This window comes from Nilaparvata lugens, chromosome 1 (assembly GCF_014356525.2).
Source record: "Nilaparvata lugens isolate BPH chromosome 1, ASM1435652v1, whole genome shotgun sequence".
Taxonomy (NCBI): Eukaryota; Metazoa; Arthropoda; class Insecta; order Hemiptera; family Delphacidae; genus Nilaparvata; species Nilaparvata lugens.
Genome location: NC_052504.1, coordinates 67,870,726 through 67,896,915, shown reverse-complemented (window position 1 = coordinate 67,896,915; position 26,190 = coordinate 67,870,726). Strand labels below are relative to the sequence as shown.

Below are 26,190 nucleotides of genomic sequence, written 5' to 3'. Positions count from 1 at the left end.
GTGTGTGTGTGTGTGTGTGTGTGGTGTGTGTGTGTGTGTGTGTGTGGTGTGTGTGGTGTGTTGTGTGTGGTGTGTGGTGTGTGTGTGTGTGTGGTGTGTGTGTTGTGTGTGTGTGTGTGTGTGTGTGTGTGTGTAATCACTGTTAAAAATATCACAGAGAGTGTGTATCATCACTGTTAAAAATATCTGCTTTCCTGTTGAAACTGGAGTTAACCTGTTGAGTTAGAAGAAATCTTAATATGGGAGATTTTTTCAAGAAGTAGGAAACAACATTAGGAGACTGCTAATAACTTGCTGACAGTAATGTGTAGTCATGTACACATTACATAGATTTTGTATGCTATTTTGTTAGAGCTACTATTTCATCTGGAATAGAAATTGGAATTATTGCTATGGAATTATTAATTGTTTCACTTCTAATATTTGTTTTGAATAAAATCTCTTTTATACTTTCGATGCATGGGAATTTTTCCTTCAGCAAGATGTTTAGTATTTCATATTCCCCATGTTCATCTGGAATAGAAATTGGATATATTAGTATTATCACATATAACATACGCTGTTACTCTCACTTCTAATATTTGTTTTGAATAAAATCTCTTTCATACTTTCGATGCATGAGAATTGGAGAGAGAATTTTCCTTTCCAGCAAGATGTCTAGTACTTCACTTTCCCCATGTTATCCAAATAATATTGAATATTATCCAAAAACATAAATTCATTCAACTAATTTGAAGTATATGTTTTATTCCAATTGTTAGCATCATGCGATTTTGTAACCAATTTTCATGAAATAATATTTAACTATTCCATTGAATCTGCTATAATATGATTATTAAATAACGTAACGCTGAGTACCTATTAAACCCAGGCTACTCTGTAAGAAAAACTCTTAGTCAGCCATGTGAAAAAATGTATTATGTAACCATTGTTAGACTGACACCGATGTTGGAAAATAATCTTTAACTCCGATGATAGAAATGATAATAGCATCCAGAAAATGAGATTTTGAGTGATCTTAGAAAGCATTTTTTTATTCAATTCCAATTTTAAGGCTCAAAAAAAAAATTAGGAAGTACTCTCATTGTCTCTTGAATAGCAAAGTCAGAGTTTTGATGATTGAGTATGGTCTCTGTCACTGATACACGGCAGTTCGTATCTCTGGTATTTTATAGAGCGAAAGTGAGTTATAAATAGAATGGCTGTCGGGGATCGTGGATGACAATGTATATTGACTCTGCTTATTTGTTTGGTGACCGAGAGTCGCTTTTCGTATTCGCCTTTTGTTATGGCATGTGTGGACGGCACAAAAATAAATATAAAACTGTCATAGCGCCAATTTACCATAAATTGAGAAAATTCAATTACTGTATTGCCCTAGTGACGGGAGTCTTTGACATAGCAAATAACACCAGTTCTGAAAGAAATAAATGTAGAAGTTGACACGTTTCACTACATTGAATCCGTTCTCTATCACTCGCCTTTATCACCCTTACAAAGTGACTGATTGTTTTTAACGACGCACCAATTCAAACTTTATCAATATTATAAGATGATGGAGAAATCTCGGTTTATCTAACAACTATTCACATTGTATTATCCCTTGTTTATCGTCCTCCTGATTTGATTCCCCCCAAGTATTGACAAGATTGACAATATTATTATTAATTGAATATTAAATAAGATCATTTATTAAATACTTATTCAAGGAACTGATGTGGTCTCATTCACTCTCTACTACTATCTAATCAAAAATTAATATTGGGTATAAATTATTTATTCTATTGAATACGTATATATATGCTATATTTCTATACTTTTTCCAGTTTAGAGAGATGATTTTGGAGGAAAATATCAATCCTGATGAAATAAATATTTTTTGTAATGAAAGGAACAAACAAGTTGTCAGACATTTCTAATCCCTCCTGATGGAGAGCTTCCTTTGGAATTATGATTTACGAAGTAATATGTTTTCCAGTAATTAGAACACGGGTGGAGTTTATTACAGGGAATATCTGGATGCTATAAGGGGAAAAGGATCGAGTCGGCTTGTTCTACACACTAATAAGTGTTCACCGAACACTTATTCACAATTACTCACTTAGACACAGATTGATGGTGGCAGATTAATTTTATAAACAAGATGATGTTAGATGTTCACCACGACAAAGATTTGAATGGAACTGAACAACCGACCGAAAAATCTATTCGGTTGAAAAGGATTTCGTTTGGTTACAGAATCCATAACTCACTTCAATTCCATAATATGATAGCATAATTACTCACTTTTCTTTCCCTGCAATCCTCTTCCAAATCAGCTTTTACTTCTTCTCAACTCTCTCGTAATGAGTTCAACATATTTTTCACAATGTGTGATATCTTAATTTTTATTCTTAGAAAGTTTCTAAAAGAACTCTGTGCACAGCCCATTCACATTGTGATCAGATTGAACATACATAATTGGATTTCAATATTAATTGCTACAGAGTGGAAGGTTGAGAAGATAATACTTGTATTTCTTCGCTTGGAATACTGAACAAGTATTTGTGTGGATGATATTTTTAGTTTATCGTTTTGACATTCTTCAATGTTTGATTGATATTTCTACATGATAATTGGGTTATTGCTACTTCCAAGCCAATATGTTATACAGAGTGTTTACGAACTCCCTACCAATATAATGCTTCAATTAATCGAAGCAGATTAATAAGGTCAGTAACCATTCCATTTTCAAAAATATCTGAAAAAGTGTATAGTAGTGGCAGTGTCAGGAAATCAGAGTAAATGCAATTCAATTGTGGAGGGAGAGCACAGGTCAATTTGAAAACACCAATCCGGGTGTACTTCGGAGTGACCATCTATTTCTTTGAACAAGATATACAGTCTATGGCCTAGAATAAACCAAGCTGCTGCTACTCGGCTAGTGCTTTCATGGGCTCAAAGGGATTATTCGAAGGTTCAATTGGAGCTCACCCTTTGACTCAGACAACATTTGTTTCGTTGTTAGAGTGTTACGATAAAAGTCAGACCTTCCACTGATTTGAGCGCAGATAGAGAAGTAAAGGGTTCAAGACAAATGCTATCAGCTTTAATGTCTAGTGATTGTGGAGTGCTTTCCTCAATGGAATTTCCTCCATCTGTTATTCAACAATTTTAAGAGATTTCGGAAATATTTTGATAGTATTACACATTTTCTCTACGAATTATAGTTCTGACAACCTAAGATCAGTATACAGAAATGTTCACGAACTTGAGAAAATATTGATAGAAGAATACGATTGATGTATCCAACAAGTTGTAATGCCACTTTTGGGTACACATAGAATATATGCCCCACGTTGGTTGTGACATGTTTATAATTGTAAAGCCGTATTTGACCTACATGTGCCCAGCTGGCAGTAATCGGTAGAGGAAATGAGATTTGAATATTTTTGATATTTATGCGCCTGCTGAAATAAAAATACCATATGGTTCTTACCAGTCCTTCGTGGAGCTTATACCAAATTCTGCTATCAATCGCTGCAAACTACTCCTGCTTTATCAATCTGCAATCTTTACCGCTGCATTAACTGACTCCACAATTATAGATGCTGAAGAAGTAGATAAATATAAGAATTCCAAATATTGCACAAGACAATATGGTACCAACATCAATCCAACTCGCTACCATCTGACAAAGGGGTCAGCAGTGTGAGATAATACCGAGTGTGATCAACGACGGTATTTTAATTAGAATTCCTTATACTTTCTATGACTTGTAGTACTGCTTCGACTTAATTCTATGACCCTGTGTTTCAGTAAATTTGATTTCAGTGATTAGGTTGACCCATTTAAATAAATCTTGAGAACGTATTATTTCTGAAGGTTCAATGATCAATACTGTACATCGCTGATTTATCCAACTCATTCGGTGAAGAATATAGTTGGTTGATAATTTTATTAATTTGTCAATAATAATAATAAAAAAATACTAGTACTAGATTGGTCATGCATGAAGACAGGATTTAAAATGAAAGATGCACCAATATATAATAAATTACAAATGAAATCAATGAGCAAGAATAAAATATGAAACAATAAGTATAAAAACAATATGAGAAAATATTCAAGAAAAATATCACAGATGGCACAATTAAAACTCTTATTCTGCTTACTAGCATCAATTAGTAATTTTCATAATTTTTCTATCTGCATATATTATAGATTTATACAGCTCAATCATTAGACTTGCTTTTGCTTGAAGAATAAGAATTTTATAATTCAGTATTCCAACAATATCAAAAACTTTAAATATTAATCCTCAGGGTATGAGTTCGGCCGTCAGTGGAATTTAGATAAAATAATTTATCTTAGAAACTTTAAGCTTCATTAAAATAATACTGATATCTAGATACATTAAATGAGTATATCTAATACTTTAAATAGTGATATATAATCGAATATTTAATTCTCATCAATGTTCTTAATAAGACTTCTCCCTTATTTATAACTACTTGCACAATTAATTTTAAATCAAGCTTGATTTTCAAATAAAACCTTCAACGAGCTAGCTTTTATGAACTTTCTATTAATTCGTTGCACCGAGGGCCCTCTAAAAATTATTATTGTAACTCACATGCGTCAATTTTTCACATATTTAAAGATGTGGCATGGATTTGCCTTGTGTGTATTATGCCCTTTTCTGGTGGGCTGCTGTCGTCCTCTCCAATGGGGATAATTACTTTAATATCTCATGTCATAGAGTGACTTCACTGAGTTATGTCGATTACTTAATAGGAACTTTCAAAGTTTAAACTTTGGCAACAATATAAATTAATTATTATAAGGGATTCAGTCTAATGCTCTCATATTGGTTGGCGTCCCGGTCGATCTCTGGCAAGCAAGTGGGCAAGTGAATGAAACTTTACTGGTGCCAAAATGTACCGTTATAAAGTGTATGTCATTTTTTATTAAATTTTTATGTTACTGTAATTTGTTGGTTACATTTTTAAGTTTTAATTCTATTTCACATTAGTGATTGACCCATAGCCTTGCGTCATATTTAGTGGCAAGCTCTCGTTGAACCAGTTGCAGGAATGAAATAATTGGTCTCTCCACTACCAATACTTTTCTGAACCAATAGTCTATAGACAGATGCTTCCAAAAGCACAAATGATGATTCGTGAACCAGCTGACGAAATAGTTTTATCATTCTAGGATTTATGTTGGCATCTTCCTTCGCTTTGAATTAATAGATTCATAAGTGTCAATAGGTTATAATCTGATGAGATTTCAAGCTAAAGCAATAAGAGAATATTACAATATTATATAGATATGCAAAGTATGAATAATTCAACTTGACAGGTTCTCATGGGAGATGAGTGATGCCAATGATAAACTGAATGCTTTTTCACCACCGATTCTTTTACTTAAATTTACTTGAATTAAGTATTTACTTAAATATTTCAAGCATGAATATCAATGACATAGATAAATACAAGTGTGTGATGCTTCATCTTTAAAAAGACACTCAAACTTTTCATATGCTCGATTGAATTTGAGCTTACTGAACACATATTTTCCAATAATCTCATTTGCATATTTTCTCAACAATGCCTGGTGAAATGCAAAGACGCTTAGTCGAAAGAAAAACAACGAAAGTTTCAAAGTGGATTTATTTCGTAACTTTCGCAAAGTTTATATTGAATGTTGGGACAAGTAATGGAATTCGAACATAAAACAAACGAATTCATAGCTACCTTAGCAGCACTGTTTCAATGGCTTCAAGTCCGCGGAAGTGATATTTACGACTTTGTTTTTCATTGTTACAGCTTGCTTTATGTGATATATCCGCTGGCAAAAACAATTTCCATTGCAACAAATCTTGAACAAAGTAGTGAAAACAAAGACTTGGTTGAGAAACCCACAAAGAAAAGTCAATAATTATGAATCCATAATGAACGATACAATGAGGGAAAAGTGAGAGAGAATGGTAAGATGAAATAAAGGATGGAGAACTACCGCTCAAATTATTTGAGTCAAATAATATGTGACTCACTATGTGTACATGACCAGAAACAGCAGAAGGAATAGGAAATTTTGAAAAATGAGAAGAAGTAATATTTGAAAGAAGATTTAAACAAGGAAGGTAAACGAAAGGTACACTTTATATGGGAGCCCAATTATAAAATATGAAAGTCGACCATATTACAGTTTTTAAAATCGTAAAAAATAGACATTAAAAAAAAGATTAAAAAAAATAGACGACATTGTCAGAGCGGAGACAACAGAATGGTAGTAGCCAGTCATTGGCCCAGTCTGGGGAGGAGGCCCTTACTGTATGCTGTCGGTGACGGGCTTCCAAACCAAACAAAACAACACAACACCAAAAAGACAGTAGAAATGAACTTTCATCGAATTAATTCTGTGTAGAAGTATTTCAAAGAATTTCCAAGTTTTGAAACAAAATTGAAGGTTCTACTCTTATCAATAGTTAATCTATTATTCATTTATTAGTTGGTTCAGACATAGATCATACAATTATTGAGGAAAGTAATGGAACTCATGAGAATTAGTTTTAATTATTGCTGCTCACACATCACTTATCCGTACTTGATCTCATTACCTCGAAAATTGAATTGAAATATCATTTGAAAGGTTTTTAAAAAATTAAATTACATGATTAATGATTTTTCTAGTCGCATAGATTAATGTTGTAGTTTCCAACTCGTACTAATTAGTCTGTATTAACCCAATTTAGTTTCTCATGTTGAAGATTCCGGTTATCACATTCAGAGATGAAAAGAATGATTATTTCCCCTTGTGAAACTTGATGATTCAGCACCACAATTATTAGAAGATCAATCAGCCAATAATATACTTAGGTACCTGAATACATTATAATTTCATGCGGCACGGTAAGCAGCTTGGAATGTAATTATACTATGTCCTACAACAATCTGTGCTCCAAACACTACAGTCAGTGTTCTCCTCTCACTCCACCCTTCACAAGCAATACCGAGTTCTCAGTCAATTACACAATGCCTTGGAGGAAAATCAATGTTGAGAGCGTCTCAGAGTCACAACACTAAGCTTTTGACATCAGTGTTACTCCAACCTGGATTTGAAAACAAAGGGATTACATCCAGTCCTTCCAAAGTGATGATACAGTTGTGATCCATTGGTTGATGAGGAATTCAGAAGCAGAATGATGAAGCATATCATACTAAATTGAATGATGAGGTGTAGGTGGATGAGGAAGGCAAGAATGAGGGAGTGGAACACTCTGATAGACGGGCAAAAAAGGGATTTAAAATAGGAGGAATCCGTGAGAAAAGAAGGATAAGAAAGTGGTGTGTAAGAATGAGGTTGTTAAAAATTCACAATAAGACAGGGGAGTTGAAGGATAAAGTTTGAAATATAATAAATTGAGCACGAAGAAGCTCAAGAGAAAATTTGAACGACAAATCAAAATGTTGCGAGAGAAGAATAATGCTACGAATAGTATACTAAAATTCATATTATATTGTGCTAATTTTGTTGGGGAATTTCTCTTAGTCTGGTGTTGTGGGTAGGAGATTCTAGGAAGCCACATCAGACGATGTTATTATCATACGATTAACGTTTGCTCAGGTACCAAAGTACAATGAAATGTATTATATTTGATCCTTCCATACCATTTGAAGAGTTTGGTATACGTAATTCGATAGAATATAATATACAGTGAATATCCATAACATCTGTATGAGATTGATTAGAATAGATGATCAGTCGCTATGAACTTCCCAATATCAATCTTCTTGTTAGCGGCATGGGTGTTTGAGGCATAGATGTTTGCATCAGAACTTCGCACCACAAAGCATTGAAATTGGAGCGCGCCAGAATAATAGGGGAGACCACTGTATCTAATCATGTTTCTGAATGTTCATGAGACGTCGCTATAACTGCCACGTTGAACGTAAACAATTGTTCCCAGTTCTCAGGTATAACTAGGTTTATATTGATTGCTCATATCAGAAGGCCCCATCCTGACTGTCATCAGGCCTATTATCCAACACAGCACACTATACAGCATAGCCAGTTTCCAATCAAACCTCAGCTCTTCTATCAACAGACTAGATGACTGCATATCGAGCTCATTTCACTCTCAACTGATCTTCGGTACTCATAGTTGTCGTGAAATGGATGCAATGATTCAGGCAAACAAATATTATTTCTCATAACTAAACTCTTCCAAATAGAAGTCTCACAATCGCGTTTTCGAATTTTCTTCAAAGTCGCTATGGAACTATAAAAGTTGACAAGCTTCATTTATTGTGAGAGGTAACTGTCATTTTTCATTCCAATATCAAGAACTAACTCATTGAAAGGAGTTTAGACTCACGCATGGCTCTTGCCACAGCTTGAACGCTGCATTGCTATTTTAGACTTTGTCACTAGTATTATTTTGACCACTAGAATTATTGGAATACATTCCTTTTGTCAAGCATATTGAAGCTATCTTGAACCCTACCATCAGAAACAATGTTGAAGGGGACCGAAAGAATCAATATAAATGGCAGAGATGGAGCGAGAAACAGCTAGAGCTGTGGAATAAATTCGCTTGGATTATATAATATATCATAGAAACAATGTGATTCTTCCGAAAAAACTAATGTTATAAAATATTTTTGTTAATTTCAAATTTCGTATTACTAACTGTAAAAATCTGGTGTGGCGCACTCACACAACTTTCCTTGCTGTTATGAGAATTGATCACCTGACGCTAGTGTTCACGCGCATCTCAAATCTACTTATAAACAAAGATCTGAGTCAGCTGGTGACAGGACAATAACGCTGGATACATACCAGGTCTGCTATCTCTTCATAGTGAATCATTTAATAGAATCAACAGTTGCCAACAGATTGCAATTGCATAATCACATTTTCTCGAATTTCGAGTTTATTTTCAATTTTAGGTGAAAATGTTACTGAACATTAATTGTAGAGATTTTCATGCTCAATCGTTTCCACTCGATTTTTTTGTTTAAATTGTATCTGAAGCCGGATAATTGGGAATCTGAAATCAAACTTTGCATAGATTGGGCGTAGCTCCTGAAATTTTTACAGATTTGGGACTTGTAGTAGTTGATAGAGCTTATCAAAGACAATTTTAGGTGTAGATTTGATCAAAATCGTTGGAGCCGTTTTTGAGGAAATCGCGAATAACCCTGTTTTTGACAACATTTTCTCTATTTTAGCCTCCATCTTGAATTGCATTTGATCGAAATTGTTCGTGTCGGATCCTTATATTGTTATGAACTTAAGTTCCAAATTTCAAGTCATTCCGTTAATTGAGAGATGAGATATCGTGTACACAGACGCACATACACTCATACACACACACACACACACACTAACTATGGTTATTGGAATATTGAATATGTATTGGAATGAATATTCTTGACAATCATACCGTTGAATCATAATTGATTTGATATTTGTTGTTTCATTAATTCCCTTTTTTGATTCTTTTCATGGAAAATTCTTTAATTCTAAATATCATCTCTTATGATTTCAATCTAGCTAATCGTGAAAATTGATGATGATTTCCCACTGAGTTGTTGAATGAATGCAATAATTGTAATATATGGTGAATATTGAGAGGTTTGAATTGTAGTTTTTTTGTGCCTTTCTTTCAGGTTGTTGAACTGATCAAAATTGAACTTAATTTTTTCAATATGAACTCCAGTGATCCTTGTTTTTTGTTGAAGAATTTATTCATGCACAAAGTAAGCACCTAAATTTTGTGTTGCCATTAAAGATTTGCTAACTTGCTAACTTCTTATCTATCCAAATTATTGTAGTCTTCTAGCATTTCCATAGTACTGGCTTGAATTTCGTGATTAAATTAATGCAAACGTATTTAGAAATGTATTTGAACCGTGCGATCCCACGACGTTTTAACCTGAAATTAAGACGGGCGCTCCTCGTGTTTTCATGAAAATTGGAAAATTTGAGTGGAAAAGCGGCAGTTCTAATCGAGTCGTCACCGCAAGAAGATGTAGTCATAGAACTTGTCTCGGCCTCTAAACTAGACCTTTTCGGCCTATTTAGAAAGAAAATATTATTATTTTTTATTTTGTATAATTTGAAAGCATGTAGTTTGAAAAATAGTACCGTAGTTAAAATGTAAACATGAGTGTCGATTTATTTGTTTAATTTTCGATTCCATGGTGAGTGCCAAAATTATTTTATTATGCTTGTCACGTGGTAATTTAATACCACCAAATATTTTAAAATGAACCAATGAAATGTAATAGAATTATAAAATTGGAAAGAAGGTTAGACCTAGTCAAAGGATAAATCAACTTAAATCAAGTATTATTAGCGATTAGGAGTAATAGCATTATCAAAAACGATAAGAAAACATGTATAATTGTGATTTAATAACTATGAGAACCCATTGGTAAGATCAAAAAAATATAAAGCGGCTTACTTATTATTGGCGGATTATAAAAAATAAAAGTGCATGAACATTGAGGTTAGAATTATTTGTTTACATTTTGAAAAGAATTAGTCGATCTTGGATAAATCGATAATTATTAGAATCAATACTGAACGAATCAGCTGATTATTCGATCAACCAGTATAACAGGTTGAATTATATAAAATTTACTCATAAAGGATATATCATGTATACTAAAGGAAGTCGATGTGTAGAAATACGAACACCCATTATTTCTGTATAAATATTTATTATAATCTAAAAAAGCATGAAAAACCAAGAGTATACAAAACTCATATAAAAACTAAATGTATTAAAATCACATGTTATGATTTATTTATGAAATCAATTTAAGATAAACACTCCATATATTTGTATAAAAAACTCTTTTTCATTTTAATTTTTTCTATTATAAAATCGAGGAGGCCCTGATTCCCAAGGCAACCAATTGTATTGAGTTTATTAAATTGAAGGCCAATCAGAGAGTAGCTTAATATTATTCGTGGAAGAGACAAATTTTTCTGAAAACCTCCTTCTTCTGGCTTAAGATCTTGACCTGAGAGGATGCACACAGAGTCTAGGGTTCTTTCTTCCTCTTTTTAAAATTTTAAAACTATTAAGCCAAACCCTTTTTTAATGTGAAATATTTGTATTAAATGTTAAATTATCTGTGAACTCAGTGCTGTCAAAGATTTCGTAATTTGTAACTATTCCCCATAAATATATCTTTAATTCGGAAAGGAACTTATAAGAATCTGGACCACGCGTTAGCCCAGCAGTGACGAAAAGGAGCCTACCTAAATAATTATTGGAAATAATTAATTCAATCCACGAGACCGTCAAGAACTTCAGTTCAGTGAGTGATAAGTCAAACGAGCTCGTTTTAGGTTTTCTACGTACAGTGGGGGAATTAATAAAAAAGCGCTATTCAAATTAACTTGAGTTAAATAAAAAGTCACCACGTGTTGAATAATATCACATAGTTCATAAGAACATTTTATAAATTTATTTAATAAATGTAGGAAGCTTACTTCCATGCACAGCCTGAATTCATATAAATCCCTGAGATCTCATGTTTGAATATTAATTTATTAATTATAATTTTGTTAATTGAACAAAGTATATCATATCAAACTTATAGACCGAACAGGTTTTTGTTTGCAGAATTTTGTATTGATTGGAAGTCTAAGTATCAGTATTAAATATAATATATTTATGAATTTGAAACTCATTATTGTGAATATTAGCAAAGCCTGTGATAATTATTCAGATTTTAGAAAACATTTGATTAAGTAATTATAGATATATAGAATATTTTATGCACATATTTTTATGGGAATATATTTTGTGTTTTATGTCAGCATACAAACTCATAGAATTTTTTATTGCCATAAAATATTTGCTAACTTGCTAACTTCTTATCCATCCAAATTATTGTAGTCTTCTATAGTACTGGCTTGAATTTCGTGATTAAATTAATGCAAACGTATTTAGAAATGTATTTGAACTGTGCGATCCCACGACGTTTGAACCTGAAATTAAGACGGGCGCTCCACGTGTTTTCTTGAAAATTGGAAAATTTGAGTGGAAGAGCGGCAGTTCTAATCGAGTCGTCACCGCGAGAAGATGTAGTCATAGAACTTGTCTCGGTCTCTAAACTAGACTTCGGCCTATTTAGAAGGAAAATATTATTATTTTTATTTTGTATAATTTGAAAGAATGTAGTTTGAGAAATAGTACCGTAGTTAAAAATTGAACATGAGTGCAGATTTATTTGTTTAACTTTCGATTCCATGGTGAGTGCCAACATTATTTTATTATGCTCAAATAGATTGACCAGATAAATTGACCGAGGCCCTAAATTTATTGTAGAATGAGTTAGTAAGTTCTTGTCTAAATATTAACTTTGAATCATTGCGGTAAAGTCTTAATTTGAGAAATTTTATTTGGAATGATTTTTTAATGTAATTTTGAAACAGTAATCGAATAAATAACCGGATTGGTTACAGTGAAGATTATAATTCAATGTAACAAAATCTCAAACTTGACTGATAATTCTATGTTTGAATGCAACTAATAAATTAAAGTCAGTAGCATTTCTACCAAAACCTTTTATTTGACGTTCCTGGCTCGTGATAAGTTACTTAGTGGCTAAAACAGGTGTTGTTAAACAATAGTGAAGATCTTGGCATTTGCATGAACGAATCCATCCAACCGTGCTCCCAACCGTGGATTCAAATAATTTAAACAGGTTTATAGTTAAGAAGAGATTTTAAAAGCAATTATTATATTTTTCCTTTTTACAAAATGGGGTGCTAACAAAGTACCCCTGGCCACCCACCCGTTACAATAATGTCAGGTGTGGGGTAGTGCTATTGTTATCTCCTACTATTACACAATATTAATTCTTATGACAACGTAATCAACCGAAGCTCCAACACATTTTTCAAGGGACATTATCTGCAGAAAATTATTCTCTCTCGGATTCTGTTATAAGTGCGGCGCCGTCATTTTGAAATTAAGGCAACAAATGTAGTGTCTACTGTTCTATTAATAAACAGCTTTGTACTTATTTCCACAAGAAATAAGCTGGTAAAGTTCGCTAGACCAAAACACACTTTTATTTTGGTTTCATGTTTTCATTTCTTCTCTCTCACTGATATGTTTATTTTGTCATTCAGAACGCGGATGGGGATTTCAAATGATTATTATTACCTTCATCTCTGAATAACTTCTTTCAAAATTTTTGTTCAAATCTATCATTATGCATATTATTTATCTGTCGGGGTGTTTCTAGTTTAATACAAGCAACAGACTGAGCGCCAGCCATTCATAGGCACTTTTACAAGTGCATTGATGACAGTATATATTCCAGAGTTTAGTATAAGTAGAGGATCTGGTTTAGAGGACATATTCGATATTTTCACAAGCGTGTATAATAGTTGCAATGATAAACTGTATCATATTTGTTTATTCTTCGTATAGATTATCCAATTCTATCTAAGTGAATCAAAACTGAAATATGAAATATGCTTTCGAAATTTTGCTTTTCTAGTTTTTATTCAATAATGATAGATTCATAATTCCTTTTCTGAAACAACTGAAGAGAATGCTTCCAATTCATGATCTTCAACTGATTGAAGTAAACTGTGAAAAATACAATATGAATCCTACTGCTAAAAAGTTCGTATAACACAGGTGAACGCGTATTGTCATGAATTTTTCGAACGTTACTGATTGAGTGGCAGGAAGTGGAATTTCTTCTGCCAAAGTATTTTTCAGTATAATAGGGCTAATAAAAATGCTGATAATGACAATTTGTCTTGGATCGGAAGCGGAGAATATTGAAGGAAGTACAAACTGAAATTTATAGCTGGAGACAGTTTGCAATCTGCTACATTCATCAATCAGTTGAAATCCGGCTTCGGCTTGGTGAAGTTGGCAGTGAACAAAAGTGAGCAACGACCGCTTCCTCCTTCTTTACTTGCCTCTTTTGATTAATGAACTTCTCTTTTGTAGGGCTATATTTGTTTCCCTGTGAGTGTCGCTCTTACAAATTGGATTTTGTCGATGAGTTAACTGATTTATTGTCAAAAAAAGAAAAAACCTGTCGGTCATTATTAGAATTGATGAGAAATTGATTTTATTGATTTCTTTGTTTAATCTCAACAGGATTTTATTGGTTGAAACAGTAATAAGGCATCCGGCACCCTTTAAGACATCGAGCCAATTATTAGTCCTGTGACACATAAATATCAAGTTGGAACTGGTGATCAAAAATCACTTGACACTGGCAACACTACTATGTCTCTTATGAATATTGTAGGGCCAAGAAACCCTTGAAAAATTATGGAACATAAGACGTATAATAGATGAGTGAATCGTGATTGGTTATGATTGTTATGATATCAGTGAGTGCCATATTAAAAAATAGATAAATCTGAATAGTTTTAGATACCGTAATTCATTTCCATAATCACGTAAATATGTGTGTTTTCCAGCTCTCAACTGCACTTGAATCTACATCTAGTGTTTATTTTAAAATTTAGAAAATGATGAAAATATAAATTGAATTTGTGTGACATTACATGCTTGTCAACATGCTATCTGGTAATTCAAATAGTACTGAGTATAGTTGAATATTATCAAAATACAAGTTTGTGCTTTCGTGCATCTCATTCTATCTGTAATCTGATAATAATCCTATTCCAAAGTCTAAGTAGACTGAATATGAATGTTTCAATTTCGAAACTGATCTATCAATATTTATACTTACCGTACTTGATTAAGCCTTGGTTGACACTAGTACTGAGTACAAGTTTTCACGTTTGAAAAGTTTGTAGAGTTATTCCTCATGGAAAATATTACCACATCAAGTTGAGCATCAATCACACACCACTAGAAAATGATTCGGTTTTGAACTTTCATGTCACAGAATGAGGAAATTACTATTCTCATGGGTCGAGTGAGTCTTAAAAAATTGTTCTATTCGGTTCTTCTCTCATGGAACATGTATTATATTCAAACCATTTCCAGTGAGCGTGGTCAAGTATGTCTCGTGAACTTCTGCGAAAATTCTCAGGAAAGACAAGATTTGGAAGCTCTTCTTCTTTGTCCCAGAGGTCGAAAATTCCTCTGAAGTCGAACAAGTAAGAATAGAGTCTACTTCAGCGCATTCAACAAGATCAAATTGGCAGATAACATTGTTTGGAAAAATCTCGAGATTGGACAAGAAATATCGATAAGCCGTTAGTCAGCCAAAGTATTTGGTGAGGGGATCTCTGATGGAGGGTGGTTTACTTGGAATAGCAGTCAGTTTTTCCAACAACTTTCTTTCAAATTCTTCATCTAACAAGTTTGGAGGTCTTCGCAAACTTTTAAAATCATGTGGATTATTTTTTCTATTACCTCAGTTCTATTTGCTCAAGTAACTCATTAGTTCAGTCAGTTATTGATATTGATTGATGATATTGTCCAAGGCTTATTCTTGATAACATCATGTATAAACTATTATAAATTTGAAGTGAGTGTCTAATGTTTTCAAGATACAATATTGATATGTTATTATTTATAATGAACATTTTAAAATCAGTCTCTTTTTGATTATGTTGGTTGCATCTGATGGGATGATTTGTAGATGTAGTTTATTTTGTTCTAAACTGATGTAAACAATGATAATTGAGTTGTTTTGATTTGAAACATTCATGTTTAAATTTGGTTGTACATCAAAATTTGAAATTTTACTCGATACTGTTGACCTTCGATTAAGGATGATGCTATTATTTTTCATCTGAACGTTATGAAGGAGCTTTTTCTCTCATTTGCTAATACTAGTAGTTCTGTGAACAGTGTACTTCGAATTTCATGAAAATCTATTGCTGCGTTTCGCCGTAAATGCGGAACATAGAAACATTTAAACATATAAACATAAAGAGAAATGCAAAACTGTCGACTTAAATCTTAGACCTCACTTCGCTCGGTCAATCAAAATTCTTTTGATAAAAAGTTTTTTGAAATCAGTTTTTAAATATTAAGTTTCCCTAAATCTTGAAGAATGATTGCATTTTGAGACCAACATTTTTATGTCTGAGATCTCCTTGTTCTTCCTCTTGGATTTGAGTAATGTTCCATTCTATAACCATTGAATACAGTTCTCTCTTTCTATGGAAAATGTGTGACAGGTCTGAGATCCACTCTCATTGAATCCGCTCATTGTCTCTAGAAAATTTTATGTACCAAAATTACTACAATTACTTCAAATTATCAACATTCTTCTTCCTTGTCATGTTAAATTGATGGTCAAAATATTATGCACTGAGTATTTGGTTCTGAACTATTAATTCCGGTAGTATAAACTTGGTACATGTAGATCTTCTCATCTCTATCTGTAAAAATGAGAACGATAAAAACATTTACTTTGCATTCCAGGCATTCAAGACATATTTATAAGGCTAGCTACACACACATCTATTTTTGTTCGTACGATATTTTGCTTACCTTATGAATTCTATCAGATTAAACAGATGATTTTGAACAGTTGATGCTTGTGCAGTTCCGTTCAATCTGATAGAATTCATAAGGACGGCAAGATATCGTACGAACAAAAATCGATGTTTGTGTGCAGGGCTTAAGGGTTTTAAACAGAAGTTTTTTTAAAATTCCAAAAAGACTCACATTTTCAATTCAAATTTCTAATTTTCCATTCTTCCATAATAACTATTGGTTATAGTCAAGGCTATATAAATGATAATTTATTCATCATAAAATGCTTATTCGCAACTTTCAGAAATCGTTCTGAAGTAGCCCAGTCAGTCTTGAGATGAAGTCATCCTGAAAAAATAATTCCAAGTAGGAGAAGTGTTTATAACTTGTAGGTATTCCATTGATTACAAGGCTAAATCGCTGCTGTTCACATTTCACCCAGGTCTTTGGAAATAATGGTGGTGCATGCATGCTTATAAAAAGCCATAATGTCAGAAGAGCGTGGCCTTTCAAGGTTAGAAATTTGTTCCATCACAAGTATCTATAGAATATAAAAACGAGAGTGACAGGCGAATAAAGTTATTGAATTCTATTTTTAGAAGATTGTTAAGGTAAAGAGACTATTTGCTTTTTTCTCTTAAGCTTGTTCAAACCCGATCATTTTAATATTATTATTGGAAGTACATCAACTGGCACCACAAGGAATGTTGACAATAATTACAAATGGGATTCCATTGAAAATATGTTCATTTATACAATTTTTGAAATAAATCTATAGAAATTTATATTTCCTGTTCCTGGTACTTCGAAAAATAATTTTGTGAAGTGAAATCCATAAAAATATGTAGACCAGTTGAATGTGAATTGAATTGAATCACAGTATCCACCCATTTGAATTCTTTCAATGGAAAAACTCGAAAGAAAAACATAATGAGCCTGTAAAGACAGCTAGATAACAAAATAATTATTATTCATTCTCCGTGATACAGTGAATTGATCTATCTGAGAAAAATAACAAACGGGACTTCGAACAGGGATCTACCTGAGAAGAATAACAAAAGGGACTTCTAACAGTAGGTATTGTGGAAAAAATTCACGATTGAGTCATATAAAAATAATTTCTATCCTCATGACAGAGGTATAAAATGTGTATCATGAAACAGAATCCATTTAGAAGTAACCGCTCCATTTTATCATCGAGAATATATTATACGAGTTCTTTTAGGGAAGTTATATTATGACAGCGGAAGCACTAGAAAACCGGAGGTACTTCAGCCTTTCTAGAGCAGGTTTTGTCCCATCTATATTATACTTCTATCCGACCATATCAATAATAGTCGTCATGGGATTCTCATTCTTTTATTTCTATTTTGCCAACATAGATGAAATCACCTATCTGTCTCAGTTGAATTATCGTGTATTTATGTGGCATGCAATAATAAAAATCTCTGATTTTCTTTGACTGAAGATAAAACAATAATCAAATTACACTGTGGACTCGTTCCATTTGGACCTGATGAAGGCTGATGAAGGCTATGAACGCTGAAAATGATAATTGTGAAAAGTTAATTGTAGAAGTTGTATTGAGAATTCAAACAACAATTCTTTATTTGAATGAGAATTTGAGAATAATTTCACCAATTATTAGGATTGGAGTTTGGATGAGTTCAGCTACCTTACGTAAGTGAATCTTCTCCAGTGTCAATAATCGCAATTAAATTCATACGAGCATTCAACCAAGTTGATAATAACAAGTTGAAATAATAGTCAACCAAGTTGATAATATCAATAGATAGGACTAATTGAGTAGCATTTCCATTGAAGAAGTGTGAATTTAAAAAGTGTGATATTGATCTAGTGAAATAATATTGTTAATTGAATTACATTTCAGTGCATGATTTTTTATGGTGTTTTAAAATTATGTCAGCACCTACAATCGCGAAACAAATTTAGGGTTTTTCATCCTCGAACAACTTTTTAACGTGATTGGGTGATTATTTGAATGATGAGCTCATCACCTGGAACTTCCAGGTCAGCAGCGTTTGGAGTTTTCTTGTTGGATTTTCCAGGAGTTTTCCTGCTCCAAAAAGAGATGAGCGGGGATTGAACGGGAAGAACTGTGGGGCAGGTTGTTAGAGAATATGGTGGAATTGTTCAAAGCAGTGTTGCACAAGTACTAATTGCGTTTTAAATGAGTAGAAGTAGCAGTATTGGTTCCAGCAAATATTGACAATCTACAGGAACTCTTCTCTCTTTATCTCAGCGAGCCGACAATAAATAAACAGAGGATGAATAGTCGTCAGGAAGAAGTATGAAAAGCGAAAGAGAAACAGCTGACGTTTTTCTTTGTCTTGAAGTTTGCGAGAAGACAGGCTTGTCGGCTCATTATCTTAATTGAGAGGGCAGGGTATCTTGTTCCCTGCCAGCAGCTTTCCCTCACAACCCCCACCCCGACTATTCAACACTCCTGGATCATGCTCTTCCAGCTTTACAGTTCCATTCGAGTTGTTCTTCTCCATTCAAGGACCGGCTTCATTGAATTCGGTTTACAGCTCTATAATTTCGGCGTCTCTGCAAATAGAGCAGGCATGGGCCCACTTAATGCTCAAACTATCGGTTTCAAGATCTCAATATCAATAAAGTAGCTACTGCTTCTCATGCAAAATTGAATAGCCGATCCGATATTGGCGGCGTTTGGATATTACTCATTGTACTGCCAATTCCATGACCTATCTTCATAATTTTATTACTGGCACAAAACATTCAGAGACTCTTTGAACACTGGCACAAACCATTCTATGGCACAGACTCTATGAACACTCAGAAAATCAGTTGAAAACTTCATGTCAATATTTATTTACCGGTAACCATAACCTTCATATAATTTGTTTACATCAGCAATGTGTTGGCATTAGAATAACACTAATAATTAGCAAAGCTAATAGATGGGTTTCCATTTTGTTAATTGTTCTTCTAAGTAAAGGCAATACTTTGGTAACTCAATCTACTGTCCAATATTTCATCGATTCTTCTAGGAGAAGTTGATCAACATATCTCAATTCAAATTTTTAATCTAGGGAATTCCAGAGTATTAAGTATCTAATATTGAGTATTCAAGTGTCTTAATAATAACCAGACTTTTATGCTATGTTTGAGATGAAACACCAAGGTACTATCACGAGTGGAGAAGTACCATAAGTCAATTTTGTGACATAGTGGAGTGTCTGTATTCTATTGCTATCTAAATCAAGAAGCTTTGAAGTTTCATTGTCATGACTGTAATAAATAGTCTATTCGCGTGTTGCAGGTAGCGTCTTCTTCTTCCGATTGTGTTAGTCACGGCTCTTTGTTGAAATAGACATGGCCGTGATTTCATCTTGCTCACACTGAGTGAAGGCATGACGATAAATGTAGCGCGGTAAGTGCTTCCTCATAACATTAAACTGATTTACTTCACTCAAGGAATAACTGTCAGTGTGGCATTTCTTCTTTACATATTATGATACCTGTTGATCTTCTCGGCTCCTTAATCTGTTGTTAACCTGTGGTTTTTTGTCTAAAGCGATGATTTTTTTCTTGAAGTTCACCTATTTTAGCAGAATGAGAATGAAAATATTTATATACTAGAGACCCCCTGGGATGAAGAGCTCGCTCATGAACTGTTGTATTTATCTCTAAGATCCGCAACATTTAATTATACAGAGTTGGTGAGAATTATTATGGAAACAGCTAAATATATCTTTTAAATTAAGTATGAGGTTCCATGGGAATCCTATTCCAATTGAATTCGTGTTCAAAATTCGAAGCTAATTGATCAATTCTGTCAAAAGTTCTTGTTGAACATACAAACAGACAGAAAACGACTTGGGGCTCTAGTAAATCAAAAGTGAGAACTTCACTAACGCTCGTTCAATAATTTCAAGTATCACTGTTCTCTCATTGTAACTTGATAACGTTCATTGATAACTCTTGATTGATCCATAGAGCAATATTATTCCATTCAAAATTTCGAGAAAACCTCAATGTAGGCCGATCACCCCGAAAGAATTGTTAGTATTCACTTAAAGAATTTATGAGAAGCGTAGGAAGTGGAGTGGAAGAACGGTATGTGAGAGTGAAATATATTCATCATTTCATCTCTCCAGAATCATATTATCCTTCATATTGATATTGTAAGATTCATCGCTATAATAGGAAACCTTTTTTTTCAAGTGTGAAGAAATTATTCCTTATTACAATAACCTTCGAAAGTGGAATTCACATTTCATCTAGAGATGTGATTTTGGAACTGCCTTTGTTTACACCAAGAACGCCCACAAAGTTCTGGATTACTTTCTCAAAGAAAGCAACTCGATTTTCAAGGATGGCCCGCTTCCAGAAAGAACTTGTATTTTGGATCCTTTGGAGATGAATTACGTTTTCTCTTATCACTCTGGAGCTTTGAACCATCGAATATGCTTGAAAATGGAAAATTACCTTTAGTGGAAGCCTGCAATATTCTAACGATCGTGAAACTTCAAAAATTGACACTGTACGTTCAAGATTACAAGTTCAGAAAACCAGTCGAGGTGCTGCTCATTTCAACTTACAACTTACAAGGCATTTTAACTTTTTATTCCTAAATACTGCATTATGATTTAATGATCACAGTACTAATCAGAGTACATGGTTCTCTAATAATAAATGAGTTCCACCTACACACTAATTTAAAGAGGCTATAAATGGCTTGATTGAAGACATCCAAATCATTGTTCAACATATGGATTCTTGAAATATGCAAACTTTCATAAATCATTGTGAATCACAAGTATTTCTGTAGACACATTATAGCAAATAATTTTTGAATATTGAGTGTAATAATAGATGCAACTTTTGTCAATATTGGGAGTGGATAATTCATCTATTCAATTATTCATAGCGTTGATATAACATGCAATAAACTATAAAATATGAATGTTATAATCTTCAGAACAATAATTCAGCACTAAACTCTCCATCTGATAATAATTTATGATAGTAGTGATGTACAGTACTGGGATGCATATTTATCATGACTGGAGTGGAGACTGTCTCACTATCACAATAATTGATCTGATCTCAGGATTGATTACATCTAACCCATCTCTGAAACACTGAACCTCCTGAAGATTGTAGTTATTGCAATTAGTTTGTGAAGACATTTGATGTCTCTTGTTCTGCGAACGCTTTTCTGATTCAGAAGAGAACAATCAGCTCTCACACCAATTTGAAATCGATTTGGACATTGATAAACTGAGCCATGCGGTCGAGGGCCATGTCATCCTGTCACCCCTCTCCTCACCGCTCATTTGGATAAACTGTCGCCTTCAGTTGAAAGTTTCCAACTTCTAGCCTTTGTCGATCTTGGAAGTAAATCTTTCTACTTGATTTCTCAAGCCATTACCAAGATTTATTCTTCCCTTCAACAGTATAGTTGCTACTTAAAAACGAATTTAGAACTTGTCATCATGTGCCGATGCTATGAGTCATGGCATACAGGTTTCACAGGTGAGAAAGAGTATATCTAAAATCACATCTCAAAATTTTCTTCAAATGCATTGCTCAATGATTTTGTTGATAGGAAAATGTTCAAATGTCAACTAATCATTAAACAGATAGTCATCCAGTTTGTATATGTGGCGCTCTGGCCATTCAACAGAGTGAATTCTCAAGTCATATCGACATTCTACGACTATTCACAGGTGAGAAATTAGCTGTATTGCCTGAATTGTATTATAATGTGATAGCCAGTAAGACTCAAAATTCAGGTTTCAACATATTTTTCCACTCCAATAGCTCTTTTATTTAGAAACAGATAAAAAATCAAAATACCTATGGTACATAGCCTAGTTATGCCTTTACAAGCCTAGTCCATGATGGATAATGAAATACCAATGTTAATAGGGCAAGGAAAGTGAAAAATACTTATCACATGATAACGTGATATCATGATGACATCGTATGCTCTCTGAGCAAAATGATGAACTTGATCAAACAATTGATTCTCCCTTGATATAGCCTAATATTCATGAAACGATGTAAGAAATTTTTCAGAAATGAGAAAGAGACCAACTAGTCTGAGCAACGCAAGTGCCTGAAAACTTGGTAATCTATCTTCAAATCATTTTTCGAGCAAGCATTAGGTGGGAATTGTTGCTTCTCATCTAAGAAATTTTTTCCTCTCTGGAGAATCTGAAAGTGTCTCAAAAATAAGCTGAGAAGGGGTAGGATGTGGCAAATATATCCGACGAGTAACTTATTGGCTGGTTAAATTCAGCGTTGTCAGAAATTAGGATCGTTGTGGTCCAAGTAAAGTATGGACTGAGACCACAGCGGCTTAACCTTCTCTTGATGAGTGCTCTTTCATGTAATCCAACATAATTCATCTGTTCAACCATTCTTGAGCCTCCATACTCCTTTCGAACCAAGCGTTATAAATTATTCAATAATGGCATACTCCACAAGCTAGCTGGTAGAAGCCTTGAGTTGATGCACCCTTTGTTTTTTAATTGATTTAAATGTCTGCATAAAAATTCAGGCGAGAAGGAATAACTCTATTTCTCTCAGATAGTATTTCCAATGCAACATTGCAACTACTTTGAATTTGACAACTTTCAAGCTCAAGTCTTGTAATGAAGAAATTAAAAATATCCTTTGGCGAAATTTCAGTAGCAATCTTTCAATTATTACCGCAGTTGATTATTCCAATTAACTTATGACTGTACATTTTAGGAACAGAGGTGAAATGTTTTCATCTATTATAGTAAAATAATCACTGATATCAAAACATTCATCCAATTCATTGGATGCAATATTCATTAAAAATGATAAAATCGCATAATAATAGAATTATATAGTCCTAACACATAATCATATTAAGTACCTTCAAGAATATTATTGACCTGGGATCAATACTCAGGATGGACTCTTGGGATGCAATACTCAGCATCAGATTAGAATTGCGTTGGAGACGTCATACCTCGCTATGTCAATGTTAGCGTTCATGTTATCCACAGCTATGTATTCCGAACATTTTGATATGTTTACAATATATATGTGTCTTAGGTGTGGTAGAGATGCTCTGTGTAATGCAATGTGCAGAACGGTCTCAGAGTGTTGTCACACACTCACTGAGTGTCACATAAATGTTCTAGTGGACACCGCATGCTATTTTTGTTGAGCCATTTTAAATTCATCAAGACATACAAATAGCTGAATATTTCGATCCGCTTTCACAGTGAATTCGGTGATTTCCAAAGTGGCAACCGGAGATTATTGAAAAGTCAGGGAATTTTCAATTTCACTTTCTTGTAAACATCCACTTGATAGCATAATCATAGTCAATAAAATTTCATAAATCAGTTCAAAAATCTGATGTGCTGCTATCAGAGATAATTTTATAATACTGAGACAATAAGGTGAATTTCTATTGTATTGATAGTGGTTCATATTGATTAGTATTGTTCGTATAGTTTCATATTGGTTGTAGTTTGTGAACTACAACTTATTGTTGTTTTCCAATAACTCTATAGAATAACTTTTCAGAATTGAAACTGTTGTTTTCAGGACAGATTTCTTGATCTCAAATGGGTAATATGCAAGGACCTGCTCAGTATTATGACTATTCCCAGGAACGAAAATGTGTGCTTTTCAGATCATATTTCATTTTCACAAATCATAATAACTATGACCACATCTCAGTGTCAACAATTAATATTTTCGGAAATTTGATATCATGATAAACAACGTTGAGCATCTAGGGCATAAATTTGCTGGTGTCTTGTGCTATCAGTTCGTTCAAGTACTTTCTCTGGAATCGCCAAGAACAAAGTAAAAATATTACTGGAGAAGACGGTATTGATATTGTAGAGAATTATTGATTTTATTCATGGAATCATGTTTTTGTTCGCTATTAAGAATCTTCTAAACCTCCCATCAAGACTCAATTCAGTCAGTGAACAGTAAAGAGTTACTCAATGCTGCCTCTTTTGGCATCAACTAATCTTCTAATGACGCATGCTTATTGCCCTAGTTGCCCTAGCATGATAAAACAGAGCACTTGGTAATTATGGCCTCTCGAGCTGGTCGTAATAGCTCGAGTGGTGATAGTGAGTAACTGCTGCTGAACGATGCTGCTATCATGGTGAGGGATCTCTCATCAACAGGGCCATTTTCGTCGGGTGGGAGTAGATGATGGCATGCCTTAGCTTAGGTGTAATCACAACCCTCGAGCGTTTTCGCAGCTAGTTGGAAATACAATCTGGTTACTGGGCCTTGATTCCACTAGAATTGAGCACGATGGAGGTTTGTCTTCAACCTCATGCTGAGAATGATTAATGATGAATGAAAATGATTAATGTCTCAATTTCGAACGATTTTCATTTATTATGTTCAACGTACAATATCTCAAGATTACAAATAGTTTTGGATTTTGTGAAAGCTCTCCTCATTTTCTTAAATTTGTGTGCAAATCTTCAACCTGGATTAAAGTCCAGGATAAAAATTGATCGGGTATTATATATTGATCAATTGAAATATTACAAATTTTATTTCATTACTCCGGAAAGATTTTTTCATTTTGGATGAAGCCTGTGTGTGGGTAATGAAAAGTACGTGGGTGATTTGATAAGATTATTGATTCATTTCGCTCAATTCATTGAGTTAATTTTACTGATCTGAATGCCTAAATTAAGGTTTGGATCTGAGTATGAAAAATATTTGCCTAGTTTTATCTTCTCAATTGTAACAATTTTCATTATTCCAATTGTGAACGATGAGGATTTTGCGAATTATCATGAGAAGTCAGCCTGTTATGAAAATGGATTTCGCTGTTTTGGTTTTCTGCGTTGTGATGTGTCGACTCTGCAAGAGTGTGCGTAGAAGTTATAGTACTAAGAAAATTTATAGCTGTCAAGGAAAAATAGCTGTCACTTGGTGGGAGAATGTATCTTGAATTGTAGTTGTACTGTTCCTTTCTATTGGCAGAAATTGTGATGAATTTTTTCAATAAAATGGTAACTGCCAATCACAGTTAACGTTGGTTATGTCTATTAGTATGGACGATCACACAGCTCCTAGACCAGGCAAGCGTACCGTGGGCTTCACTCAGCGTCTGTCCTCTGTCATAAGCAGTACAAAATGTAGTCTGATCAATATTTTGTGTTAATCATGGCTTCCATGCCAGCTTTAGGCTTTTTAGTATTTGGCTCTGGAACCTTTTGTTCCAGTGGCATTTTTAGTTTTTTCCGCCTCAGTAATTGCTTTTATTGAGAAGAGAGGATAGCCTATCAAATTGTCACCTCACAATGGAGATTTTCCTCCTATAACCGCTACTAAAGGTACGTCATAGATTTATAATATAATTAAGGAAATTACTATCGATGATAGCTTCCATCAAAGTATTTATTGTAATGTAATTAAAGTATAATAATTGAGAATAGTCCTTTGATTCTCTTGTGTAATGGAAGGTGGTATTTTTATATTCAAACTAATAAATGTTGGGAAAAAATGAACGGTATATGTTTTGTAGAAATTTAGAGTACCTATTAGAAGGAATTGAGATTTTTAATTATTTTTGAAGAGGAAGCTATTAACCTGAATTTACATGACGGTATTTGTGTTATAGATTTTATTTGTTTGTTGATTCTAATGAAAAGCTTTCTTGATTCTCAAGGAAACACCTATCATGTAATTTATTTTTTTAAATTACACTATATATGTAATTT

The 26,190-nt window shown here is 33.6% G+C and overlaps 1 protein-coding gene across 2 annotated transcripts in view; it reads left to right on the top strand.

Annotated features, from left to right (window-relative positions):
- LOC111063046 (octopamine receptor beta-2R-like) overlaps window positions 1–26,190 on the top strand; it is a 216,069-nt gene that overhangs the window by 41,466 nt on the left and 148,413 nt on the right. The window contains exon 2 of one of the 2 annotated variants that reach the window (XM_039440855.1): window positions 19,755–19,865. The exons of the other annotated variant lie outside the window; for it this stretch is intronic. The gene's annotated coding sequence lies outside the window, so the exon portion shown is untranslated. The remainder of the gene's footprint in view (window positions 1–19,754; window positions 19,866–26,190) is intronic. 2 annotated transcript variants of the gene reach the window in all.